This window comes from Dreissena polymorpha, chromosome 11, assembly GCF_020536995.1.
Source record: "Dreissena polymorpha isolate Duluth1 chromosome 11, UMN_Dpol_1.0, whole genome shotgun sequence".
Lineage (NCBI taxonomy): Eukaryota > Metazoa > Mollusca > Bivalvia > Myida > Dreissenidae > Dreissena > Dreissena polymorpha.
The window spans coordinates 66,866,888-66,879,539 of NC_068365.1; the positions used below are offsets into that span (position 1 = coordinate 66,866,888).

The 12,652-nt window shown below is 34.5% G+C and overlaps 1 protein-coding gene across 2 annotated transcripts in view; it reads left to right on the plus strand.

The window, feature by feature from the left end:
- Nucleotides 1-12,652, plus strand: part of LOC127850612 (uncharacterized) — a 1,644,088-nt gene that overhangs the window by 781,511 nt on the left and 849,925 nt on the right. The gene's annotated exons all lie outside the window — the stretch shown is intronic.

Sequence of the window (12,652 nt, forward strand, 5' to 3'; positions counted from 1 at the left end):
TTTTACAGCATGGTAAATGTTCAGTATTGCTGTTCCTCACACATATCATAACTAAAACGAAAATTTGCGAATCTGAAACAACTTTTTTTAATTTTGTCAATTTACCCGAAGGTGAAAAGGCCCATTTAAGTTGTGATTGGAGTAAGCTTGTTGTTTACACTATATATATACATATATATGTTTTTGACTCCTATTATAAAGCTGAAATCAGCAATTTGTTTCTTTCTTTGTAAAGTACAGGAAATTGGCACTTTCCCATTTGGGGAAAAAAAACAATTTCCCAATGGCTGTCAACAAATTCCCAACTGAAGGTTTTATAAATAAATTGCAACATTTAGTTAGTTTGTCTATGCAGCAGTACGGCTTGAACCTAAGTCAATATAATATTTCAACTTGGCAACACTAAATTATCAGTTACAAGTATTTGTGAGCAAAACAAATTGTCCCAGCGTGAAGACTACACGACACATTTTTTTTTATTCAAGGTAGCGCACACATAATGGGCACTTATCCAAATATAATCTAATGTATTATTTTCTTAATCAGCATCATTCCACTGAACTACATGCAAATTTTTAGGTAGGCTTTGCATGCTTTTAAAAAATTCTACTGATTTTTAGCTTGGCTGTTTTCGGAGAAAATCCGAGGTATTGTCATAGCCAGCTCGTCGTCCGCCTTCCGCGTCGTGCTAAAACCTTTACATTTTGTTAAGGTTTTGAACATTGGCTCTTAAATCAAAGTGCTTCAACCTACAACTTTGAAACTTCACATGTAGCTGCACCTTGATGAGTTATACATGCAATACCCATTTTTGGGTCACTAGGTCAAAAGTCAAGGTCACTATGACCTCTAAAAAAATAATAATCTGACAAACTTTTATTTATTAAAAACTACATCCGCAGCCGAGCGTGGCACCTGTTATGCGGTGCTCTAGTTTTTTTAAACCACCCCCACGCTCGGCTTTTATCTAGTTTATTTGCACCACTAGTGTATATTAAAGTTCCAATAATTCATGCAGATTTCCAAATATGGGCATGCTGTTGGTGTGAACAGATGCAGTAAAGGTGTTAACAGTTTAAACAAGATGAAATAAGTATCCTTTTAAAGACAATTATCTTTTTAAGTCACCGGATTGAAAGATCGGGGGTATATTGTTTATGGCCTGTCTGTCACTCAGTGTCATTCAGTCAGTCAGTCATTCATTGTGTGTGTCCCAAAACTTTAACCTTGGTCATAACTTTTGCAATATTGAAGATAGCAACTTGATATTTGGCATGCATGTATATCTCATGGAGCTGCACATTGTGAGTGGTGAAAGGTCAAGGTCAAAGGTCAAAATATGGCTTCAAAGTGGCGCAATAGGGGTTATTGTGTTTCTGACAAACTCATCTCTTCTTATAACTTGTTATCTAGGGCACAGCGCCATGAAATGTAAGTGGTTTCAGCCAAGTAGAACTTGGGTTGGTTAAAACAAAGTTTTATAAAATTCAACATAGTATTATTTTAAGTAATATTTTGAACTTAGTTTTTAAAGATACACTATATACAGCCAAAATACCAAGAAATAGAGACATTTACCGTTTACTTTTTTAAATAAAAATGCACCATGCATGATTCGTATTTTCAGCAGTAAATCACCCAATTTAGCCATAACGGTGTTTTAATTAAAAAAATTAAAGAATGTGCATAAAAATTGCAACATATTTAACAATAAACTTAGCTTATATGCTATATTAAATCAAATTAGGTTAGAAAAGAAATAAAACGCGTTGCAAAAAAGTACAAAAAAAACATGTTTATACCATAGAATTCACTTTGTTTGTTCTAATATTCATGAACATCGGTATGAACATTTAACTTCAAAATTAATATTGGGTATATAAATTAAGCATTTATATTTCATAAAGAACTTTCATTTTTGATGCCAATAGTTTAGTTTCTTAGGGTCTCAGGTGAGCGCCTGGGCACTATGGCCCTCTTGTAAAACAAAAATATGGCATATTTTTAGATTTGAATACTGTTCGGTGTACCACTAACAAGTAAAAAAATACTTGAACATTCATACCAAACGACACAAACCATACAACCCAGATTAGCGAAATATACTGCCCAGATTTGCAGACCATAAGGAACGCTGAATGGGTCAAGGTCCCCCTTGATACTACTTACTCGTACCCCGGGTATACTAATTTTTTCATGCCCAAAATATTCGAACCCACATTTTTTTTGTACCCTAATTTTGTTCGTACCCAAAATTTGATTTCACACATTTTTTTGGTAAACAAAATTTTAGTACCAACATTTTTTTTTCTTTACCAAAATTTTCGTACCTAAATTTTTCACATATGGGTACAAAATAAAAAAAATTGGTTGCAAATTTCTTTTAATTTTGGTAAGAAAAATATGGGTACGAAAAAAATGTGGGTACTAAAATTTTGGTTACAAAAACAAAACAATTGGGGTACGAAAACAAATTTGGGTACGTAAACAAAATGGGTACGAATATTGTGAGCAAAAAAAAAATGTGGGTACAAAAAAAATTAGGTACCAAACAAAATTGGGTACAAATTTTTCTGGGTACTTCTTGTCCGTACCCCTGGTACTTTAAAGTATACTTCCCCGTACCCTGGGTGCTTTGAAGTATACTTCAAAGTACCCGGAGTAGAGCGGAGTAGTACCCAGGGGGACCTTGTACCATTCAACTTAAGTATGTCGTCGATTAATTATTCAACCAAATGACTGCTTTATACTTACTACCAGAAAGTGAAGACATGGTGGCATCATCAATTGTGTTTAATGGCCAGACTGCCACCCAGTGTGTTTTATGACACCATGTTGTTAATTAAGTCTGGACAATATCTGATCAAAAAGAGATAATCGAATTATGCAGAACAAAGGGGCAATTAAACACCGAAATACAAAGGCTTACACGATTTTATGATGCAAACAATGAAATTGCATTTAATTTAATGTTTATTTAATGTGTCAACGTGTTAGTTTTCTAGGACAAATACCATTATGGTTATTTTTTATGTTGTTTATTTGGAATTGATGTATTTCTGGCTTGTTTTTTAATGTATTTGTTTCAGTAGAACAGCTTGCTGGCACGTTGAAAAATAAAGCCTAAATATAATCGTTCAAATATAAACGATCACGCTCTATTTCTCCCCATGTGTCTTTTTTTTGCCTACCAATGCCATTGTGTACACACCGGTCTTACTGACAATAACGTAGTGACGTCACCATCTATGTATAGAATGTACCAATGCAGTCCAGATGCAAACACGCAGGTGCGCATGAAGTCACGCGTGAACTGGTCTTTACCGGGAAACACCACGCGACACATTCCGCCTAATTTCTCATTGGCTGATTTATATGATTCGATTCAAAACGTCACTGAATTCGAAAAAAGGCGGTAAAGCTATATTTCCAAAGCAAATCGGACAAGTAACACGTGAAATTGGTTCGGATATTGGAAAAAAGAAACGCGTGTGTTAGTCAGTTTAATAGTTAGTTCGTTTAACGTTCATAACATTAATATTTAAATGTGTTAAAACTAAAATCTCTAAAACGGATAAAAGCAGAAAGCCCTTGGCCCTGCTACGTTCCTATCCAGAAGCAAGAAGGTGACCAACGGACATAAATTCAGTTTACTCTCGGTATGTTTAAAATACGTTTACACTTGTCTATGTATATCGATGCCATTTTACGTTTTACATTTTCGCTATCTCAAGTCATAGTCAGCAATTGACTGTAATAAGTTACGAAGTAGAAGTAGTTTTCTCTCCTGATTGTTCAATCACACCATACATGTCATTTGAACATGTTAAATGTCTTTGAATTTTATGGAAAACGACGATGAACGCTAAAATCCCAAAATGTTTCATGTTCCTATGCATATACATTTCATTTCTTATATCGATAAGAACATATGCAGTTTATTGACAAAAATCAGCGCAGATTTATTCGCTTTGCGTAATGCCCATCTTCGCATTGCTTGCAGAAATGTGTGTTTGCAATTACACTCGGATATGTAAATATTAATATTCGGGACATTGACGCCGTCTTCAGTATTCATCAACTTTAATCTGGTCAAGAGATAAGGGTCGTTTTTACGATTTGAATTTTACAGAAAACTTTTAAAATGTTAAACAATCGTACAAACGGTGAATCGTACAAACACCGAGTTTGTAAATAAAACACAGATTTAATCAGTGAATAATCTTGCCGCGTGTCCCGCGTCTATGACGCACAATTATCAAATTAGACGCATTTGAAATATTTGCGTCCACTGGGACGCATTGCTGACATGAATCCGTTAACGCATACTCGAATCACGATTACAGTACGAACCATCTTGGGTATGAGTCAAGTTTAACCGAATAATGAAACAAGTCTTTTGATTGGCTTTAGTCGAGCCGCTGCTGTATATGAACCAATTAGAATCGACCTTTTGAATAGAGTGTGTTATGATATTTACCAGAGTTCCCGGATGATTGCCTGCTTTAACTTTTTTTCAACACAGTGTTGAAGCTAGATCCAAAAACAAACAACTCTAAACTTAAATTACGGTAGGTCAACCACTGGCAATTTGGATGTTTACAATAGTATTATTATAATAATTTATTAACTTTTATAAATTTAAAATGTAGTTAACAGGGGTATTCGTTAACAGGTACACTGTTATTGGGGTAGCCCTGTTATAGCCTATGTATAGGCAACCAAGGTAGTGATAACCCTGAAATAGTATTTTGGTTTCAAAATTAACTGTTTTGAGATTATTAAAAGTTTGGTTGTTTCTAGTTGCATTAATGCAACTATCAGCTTTATAACCCAATGGGTTGCTGATAGTTGCAATGCGCTCTATCTTGGCCATGGGCACAGGCAGCAGTATCATGGTTGACTTTTCAACAACGAATATTGACAAAAATACACAGTTTGAAAAAAAACAAACTCGTATAGCCTAAGTATTATATATACACAAGGCAGGGATTTCAATAGATTTTAGAAACCAGGAGTCAATGACCCCTGCATTGAAATTTTGAGGAGTCAAATTGAAAAATGCTGGGCCTGGGGTCAATTTTGAAGCGCGTTAATTGTGTTTTTGTCTGTATTATTCATTTATTTTAGATAAAAAGATGCTCTAAGAGTAACAGAATATCTTAAAAAGTTACACTGCTTTAATTATATATAACATAACACAACATATTTTAATGATTAGGTACACAAAGATAATGACAAAATATAAATAGTTTGTGCAAACAATATCGACTAAGTTTTTCAAAACAAAACATGTTCCTTTCACAACTTTTATTATTTATATCACTATACTATGTTTATTTGTAAAAACAATAAATGCTCATTAAAATCTACTTCATCATAACACATTTAAGTTTTTAAACACACTTAAGTAATTTAAGATATGTACCGGTAGCACCTTTTCATCACATATTTATCATCATTACATGTATATTATCATCATCCCTATGATAGCTTTTGTAACAAAACACAATCTAACTGCATGAAACTTATAGTATATCTATTACTGTTTATCCAAATACTAAACCAGGGTTTCCCAGGCCATTTAAGCTTGAAATTTTCCGATCAGTGTATTTTTCAGTAAAAGAAAGTGGAGATTGTCCAAAAAATCAAGGTTTTTTTATCAGTGTATCAATATTCACAGTTTTAAAAGAGCACTCGGTACCTACTTTCGCAAGTAATCGCCATAAACACCACATGGGGTAATGGATAATCCACTGATAAGAGAATAGCATGACGCGCGAATCGATTATTCTAGCCACATAACACAGTCATTTAAATGCTGAAAAGGATGTATCTGGTAACTTTCCAGTCGTCAAACTGTCAAGTTCATCGTCCAATCGGTTAAGCGAATGCTTATGAGGGCGGGGTTAACTATCGACCATTATTTTTGATTGACGTCGGGCATGAAGTAAGAGTTTATCGCAGCTTGATTAGCAAGAAGTTGTACCATTTTACGTAATATAAAACTGGTAATTAGTACAGTACAGTACATTAAAGATGGTTTCGGGCATCATCATCACACCTTTTAACTGTAAACAACTGTTACCTATGACTCATAATTAATACGAGATATTAATTGCAAGTGGTCAACAATTAATTTCTTATAGCGAGTAAGTTGTGCAAATGACTCCCGGTTACAATTATGTGATAACAATTTAATTCCAGTACATGTATATTTCATCATGTCCATTTATAGAACTGATTCACCTCGTTTTTCTGACATTTATTCGACACGTATTATAAATGCGCTTTAACAAATTTTCGTTGAATTAATTACGCACACTTGTGAATGTTTTGTCCGATAATCGATAGAAGACTGATGATGGCAACTGGCCGTGATCCTCTTGGACAACGTGAATTTCATGCATTATTCCGTCAAAACATTTATTCGACTCGTAAAGTGTTTAAACAAATTATCGTTGAATTTATAGCACAACGGTTAATATCTGTTAAAATCTCAAATGGGTATAATTAAATTTGTAATCCGAAACCCATTCCCGTAAGTCGATGTTAACGCGTTTTTAATTCGAAACACACTTCCGAATGTAAATGTTACTGCAACGTTAAATATTTTTGCTTCAAATTAGCAGTGCAAATTTATTTTGTGTCGAATCTTTTTCTCAATTAAAAAGAGCGCGAAAATTATGAAGCATGTACAACGTCGCGTCATTTGCATACAAAAGCGTGCGTGTATTGAGCGTTTTAACAAGCACACAACAGGTCAGGGGATTGACGCATATTCAGAGGCAATATTTCATCAAATCTATAAATAGTCACTTAAAAAATGGCAAGGTTTGTGTTAAAGAAATAATTGAGAGCTTTTGTCGTAAATATTTACCAGAAAGTGATTAATACCAGTGTTTGATATTAACTTTTTTTCTACTTGCAAAACATTGCGAGCAGCTTTAATACCCACTCGCAAAATCAAAAACAGTCTCGCAAATTTTGCAGGAAACATAAACAAGTTTGGACATTAACTTAGTACTATTAAAACAAAATAAAAAGTACTTAACATACACATTTTATTTCTGCAATCATACAAAGATATCAGTTCCTTGGACCATAAGGGTATTGTTTTCAAATATAGGTGTGTCGTGTTCACTCAGAAAACAAAGTTTAAGTGTAAGTTTGGGATATTGTAAATGGGTTTTCAAATATTGAAAAAAATCAGCTATGATATCGTGTGTTGAGTGTGACATCACCGAAATACAAATCAACGGTTAACTTTGTTTTATCTTTCGTATTTTTATTTCCGTCTGTAGGCAAAAAGAAACTAATTATGTTTGGCTTCCACGCCATGTCTTTTCAAGTTCAATGAACAAATGTGAATAGTCTACTGTTTCATGTTCTTTGTACCAATACTATCCGCGTATCTGTACTATAAGTATACCAGTCTACATACAAGGTGCGCGCTTCCGCATACAGGTATTCAGACGTTTTATAAATTGACCTACGGTTTAGCGTTCATGACGTCGAGTGCATTTATATTACTAGTTTTTTTTCCCACTATTTCTTTACTCGCACAAAAATACTAGTGGCTTAAAACTTCATAAAAAAAGTCATAGCGCACCAAATGACGTATGTTGACGCTGTTTTTCTTTGAGTTATAAGTTATAACGCACCACAGAACGTGAATTTACACATTAAATTGATAAAAAAATCAACGTCGGGAGGGTTGTCCCCTCCCGAACCACCCCTAGCAGCCCCGGGGCGCCTGACAAAAACCTGTGGAAAGCACTGCTATACATGTCTGAAATATGTACACTTAAGAATGCCTTACCTATAGTTGTTTAACTTTAATAATCCAAATTTTCCTTGTTGTTATCTGGTTTAACAAACCTAATCAAATGTTTGTTAAATCCAGTTGATGCTTTCTCCCAGGGCCCTCACACTACTTTGGGGGAAGGGGTCCGCAGCGCTTAGGAGGGGGAATTTTCGCGGCGTTTCCCTTTTTGAGGGATTTTTTTAGTTACTCTCTCATTATTTCATTTGTACATGTGTGCACTATATTCATTGCATTTTTCATAATTTAGTATGTTTGAAAAGATTAAATTGAAATAGAATTGAGATATAATAATCATGAGACACATCTTTCTATTAAAAAAAAAAAAAAAAAATATTTTTTTTTTTTTAGGGGGAATTTTTCCCCCCAAAAGGGGCAAAAAGTATACTTTTCAGGTGGGGGACTGCCGCCGAAATTCGGCGGCAGATTTGATAGATTGATGGCCCTGTCTCCATTATTGAATAACCATTACTTGTAATTTGAATCTGTTGTTGTTGAATCGCCAGCTTTGAATTGAACGCGGGTTGAATGTTAATTTTAAAACATCCGGCATTTACAATGTCAAAGGTCTTGACGTGGCAATTTAATTCTACTCTGATAATTTTTATCTTATCAAGGAAATGTGTTTTCTCAATGTCTATGTGTAGTATTATGACTTGTTAGTATAATAAATGAACTGTGATTCCAGTTTATATAAGATGGGTGTAACTCGTAATTATCGATGGATTAACAAACTGACAAAACTGGCTGGGCGTAATAATGGATCTACGTAATTAATGGACCTTTGATCAATTTTGTTTTTTCTTTAATTATTTTTGTCTATTTTCTTTAACCGTGCCGTCTGCAAAGTCTGCAAAAAACCTGCAATTATCGGATTGTCAATCGATTATCCATAATCACTGCTGCTAATTACCCAGTTAGTGTAGAGACAGTGACATGTGTATTTGAAGAGATGAGATAAGATAAACAACGCCCGGTGTATTCCTTCGATTATAGACCAAGTTTTAAATACTGAAAAATTAATGTCAATTAGGAGCACAACGGGATTTATTGATACCTTGGAACCAGGGTTGGCATATTGACCGGTCAATTGAGTATTGACCGAGCCGGCGGTCAATACCCGGTTAAAACCGGTCAATTCTGGTCTTTACTGGTCAATACTAGTCAATTGAAAATTGTAGCATTTTAACATTACAAAGGAGCCATTTTATATTAAATCAATAATTATTCTGTAATTGATAAACTGTTTTCTGAGTTATTTATTGTAAAAAAAAAATCTTTAAAGCTGTAAAAAGTTACTTCTTTATTATTTATGGAAACAACCTCAAATACATAAGGACTCAGGCAATATCTTTATCTCAGTGTATCACATCTGTTACTAAAGTATTATTACTATTGTAGGTACCATAGCATTTCACTTATCTATTGATATATCTATTTGATAAGCAGATGGACAAACAGAACTCTTGTGTATTCTAGGGTTATAAATCTGGCCTCTTAGTTGGTAATAAAATGCAAGCAGTGTTATGTCTCTGATATTGACAATTAAGCAAATCTGCCCTTAGGCTATTTCATATCACTCACCAAAAAGAAAATTACATTGTACTTGCTATTAATTTTATAGTTACTTCTAACATGTTTACTTTCTGTATTAAGAGAGGTTTTTTCCCTGTCATATTGAAAAGTTCAATTGGTATTCAAATGAATAAACAATCAAACAACAAAGTTCTTGATTTTGCCAACAAATAATGTTTTCCAATTGTGGGTCTACTCTTCTTTTCAATTATTTTTTTCTTTTAATAATTATTTCTTATTATGTTTTTATATTATTATATCAATAAAAAATAAAGTTTTTTTCACTATTTTATTTAAAAAGTATTTAAAGAAATCAATGCAAGAATACATGACAAGTAAGGATTGTGTCAAAAAGGTGCCATTTAAGGCCCTATTATCAGTTTTGGGTGCCCCAACCTGTATAGGTGAGAAGACTGTTACATGCAGAAGACTGTGGGGACACGGGGGTATGAGGAACAACTCCAGGGGGTTTTTTTTAGATAAAGGGGAAGACACTGGACGCGGGGTGAAAGGGGAAAAAAGAGTGCGAATGAGACATATTAGGGGAAAAAATAAAAACTGTTCATTTCAATGTCTATAACTCATCAAAAGAGGCTTGTCTCTTGTCCTTTTTGTTCTTAAACACATTTAGCACGTATTAAAGTCAAAGTCCTTAATAAAGTTGCAGGTGTATATCTAATAATGAGAAATGTTTTCAACTATATTTCTGTACTGGGGCTGGGGGACGATGTCAATTTTGTGATTTCAATTTCATGATGAATGGGTTGACGATCTTGATTTGCTACAGTATTGGAAGGGAAAGGAGCGTCAGCTGCCGATTGTCTACTTTCACTTTCACAATGTTCGATGTTGTTTACCTCAGAATCCTGCTGGGTTATAACGGTTTTCGATGATTCTTTCTTAAAAAATGCATCGATACATTCAGTATTTTCCGAGTCCGAATGTTTTATTTTGTTTGTGTAAGAACGCCAATAGTGAGACATTTTTTTCTGTTTTCACGTTTATACCTTGGCTTGCACATAGCCCGGATGAAAATTCGACTGGTTTCCGGTAATTAATTGACGAAACACCCTTCTCACGCAAGACCGGTATCCAGTAAAATAGTCACATGATTATTACAATTAGTTGCCCAGTTTACATGACGTAATTTAAGAGCTATAAATAAGAATAACTGGGATTCCTAGATTTTGTGTGTTCGTCTGGAGAGAGAGAGCGAGATCGTTGTACATGGTGTAAATTTGGATTATTGTCAAATGCCCCAAGGAAAAATAAACATTTCTTTGAGAGTAAATATTATATTTTTGTGAAAAATGATATTTTGGTGGGGAAATTGTATTTTGAGGGGAAAAATTCTGGTAGGGGAAGACGCCGAATATCGGCGTCACTTTCTTATTAAAAAAACTCCCCTGAACTCATACACAGTAATTGACAGGTTCTTGTTGAATCAAGCACAGAATTATCTGAGCATCATAATTCATTAAAATTGAAAAAAAAGTTCAATCAACCAGAAAAAATCCAATGGACCAACTTTGACTTATTTGCAAAATTTTGAGAGATTGGCCTACAAATTGCATGAACAGGTATAAAATAGTGTGTATTAATAGCTTAAGACATTATTGGCAACATGTCTGTTTAATTTATATTATCAATATTGTTTAATTAGGCATGGAATATAAATTAAAATTGGGGGTAAAGTTCAATGGACCAGTATTGACCAGTAATGACCACTTCGGGAGTATTGAACGGGCGGTTTTAACCGGTAAAAAAACGCGGGTTAAAACCTGGGGCGGTCGATTGTTGCCAACCCTGCTTGGAACTCGTGATGTTAACTGACTGACGCACAGGTCAAATTTTCTATGCGTCAAAATGACGCACAGTAGAAAAAAGGGTTGCGTCAAAAGCGAGTCGGTTTTTAATTTGCTCGCGTCAATACGCAAAATTCTGCGTCTATTGAAATCCCTGCAAGGTATGAAACGCACTATATGCCTATTGGTGAAAGATTGTGGAACACTGGACGTGACCTTTTTCATCAAAAACACACATGTTCCCATGCAGTTGCTGCTAAAATCCAACTGGATTCGTTAAAAGACAGTAAAAGCAACGAAATTACACTACTAACCGATCTCATGATCGGCTAATAACTTTAATATTCAATTAAATTCGACTTTCTCGCTACATGTCTGTGTTTTGCTGTCATATTTTGTCGATCAAATACGCCATATCAGTGGCCAACACAATGAGAACAACCAACCAGAAGACGCGTTATAAAATTAAAATGGTGTACATGTGTAGATGAAACACAGAGTGAAAAATAGCGAGAAAGTCAAATTTAATTGAAATTTGGTCCAGTATTTTTTATATTTCAAAAATTGAAATTAAGTGCCAAGTGAAAAAAATCCCTTTTCTTCCCGATTTTTGAAGTTGTCTTCCCTTAAAGTACAAAACATGTCTTCTCCATAATTCCATATGGTATTGTTTGTGATGTGTGCCATTACCACATTACCACAGTTATACATGTAGATATAAACCTATAATTTTTTTTTCAATAGATCCAAAACAATTATGAACAACAACAGAACTGGAAGTGCCCGCGGGAGACCAAAGAAACGACAGTTTCAACACAAAAAGGTAAGAATAGTATTAATTGAGAACAGCGCTTTTTCTGATTTTTTGAAGCAGCCATTGCCCCCTCACTTTGTGAAAAAAAATAGTAGTGCATATTGCTGCAACGATTCGATCCGATGCATTGAATATCGGTTTTAAATACGTTGATTCGGAATCGATACCAACCCTACCAAATTCGATTCAATTCTTTAACATATAGACATAGATACATTAAGCGGGCTGTAATCTCGACTATTTGATACAAGAAGGTATAGGTTTTATCTTTACCTGTAATTAGGATGTATGCAATTGTTACTTATTACTTTAGTCATCCAATCAATAAGTGCATTACGGTCTACATTACGGAAAAAGCGTCTAAATGGCTGTAAAAGCTGTGGCCGACAAATTTAAATTATCAGATGCGCCTAAGAAGCTAAATTCAAAAGTGTGGCAGTATTTTGGGTTTCTGGATGGTAGCCCTCCTGATAAAGCTATTTGTAAACTGTGCTTCACGGACGTGGCGTACCCCAAGTCCAGCTCAACCACTAATCTAATGCAACATGTCAAACGCAAACATAACGTTGATTTAGCAGGAGGTAGCACCAGCCAACTACTCAAGTCGCCAGCCTTATTATTATTTATTTATTG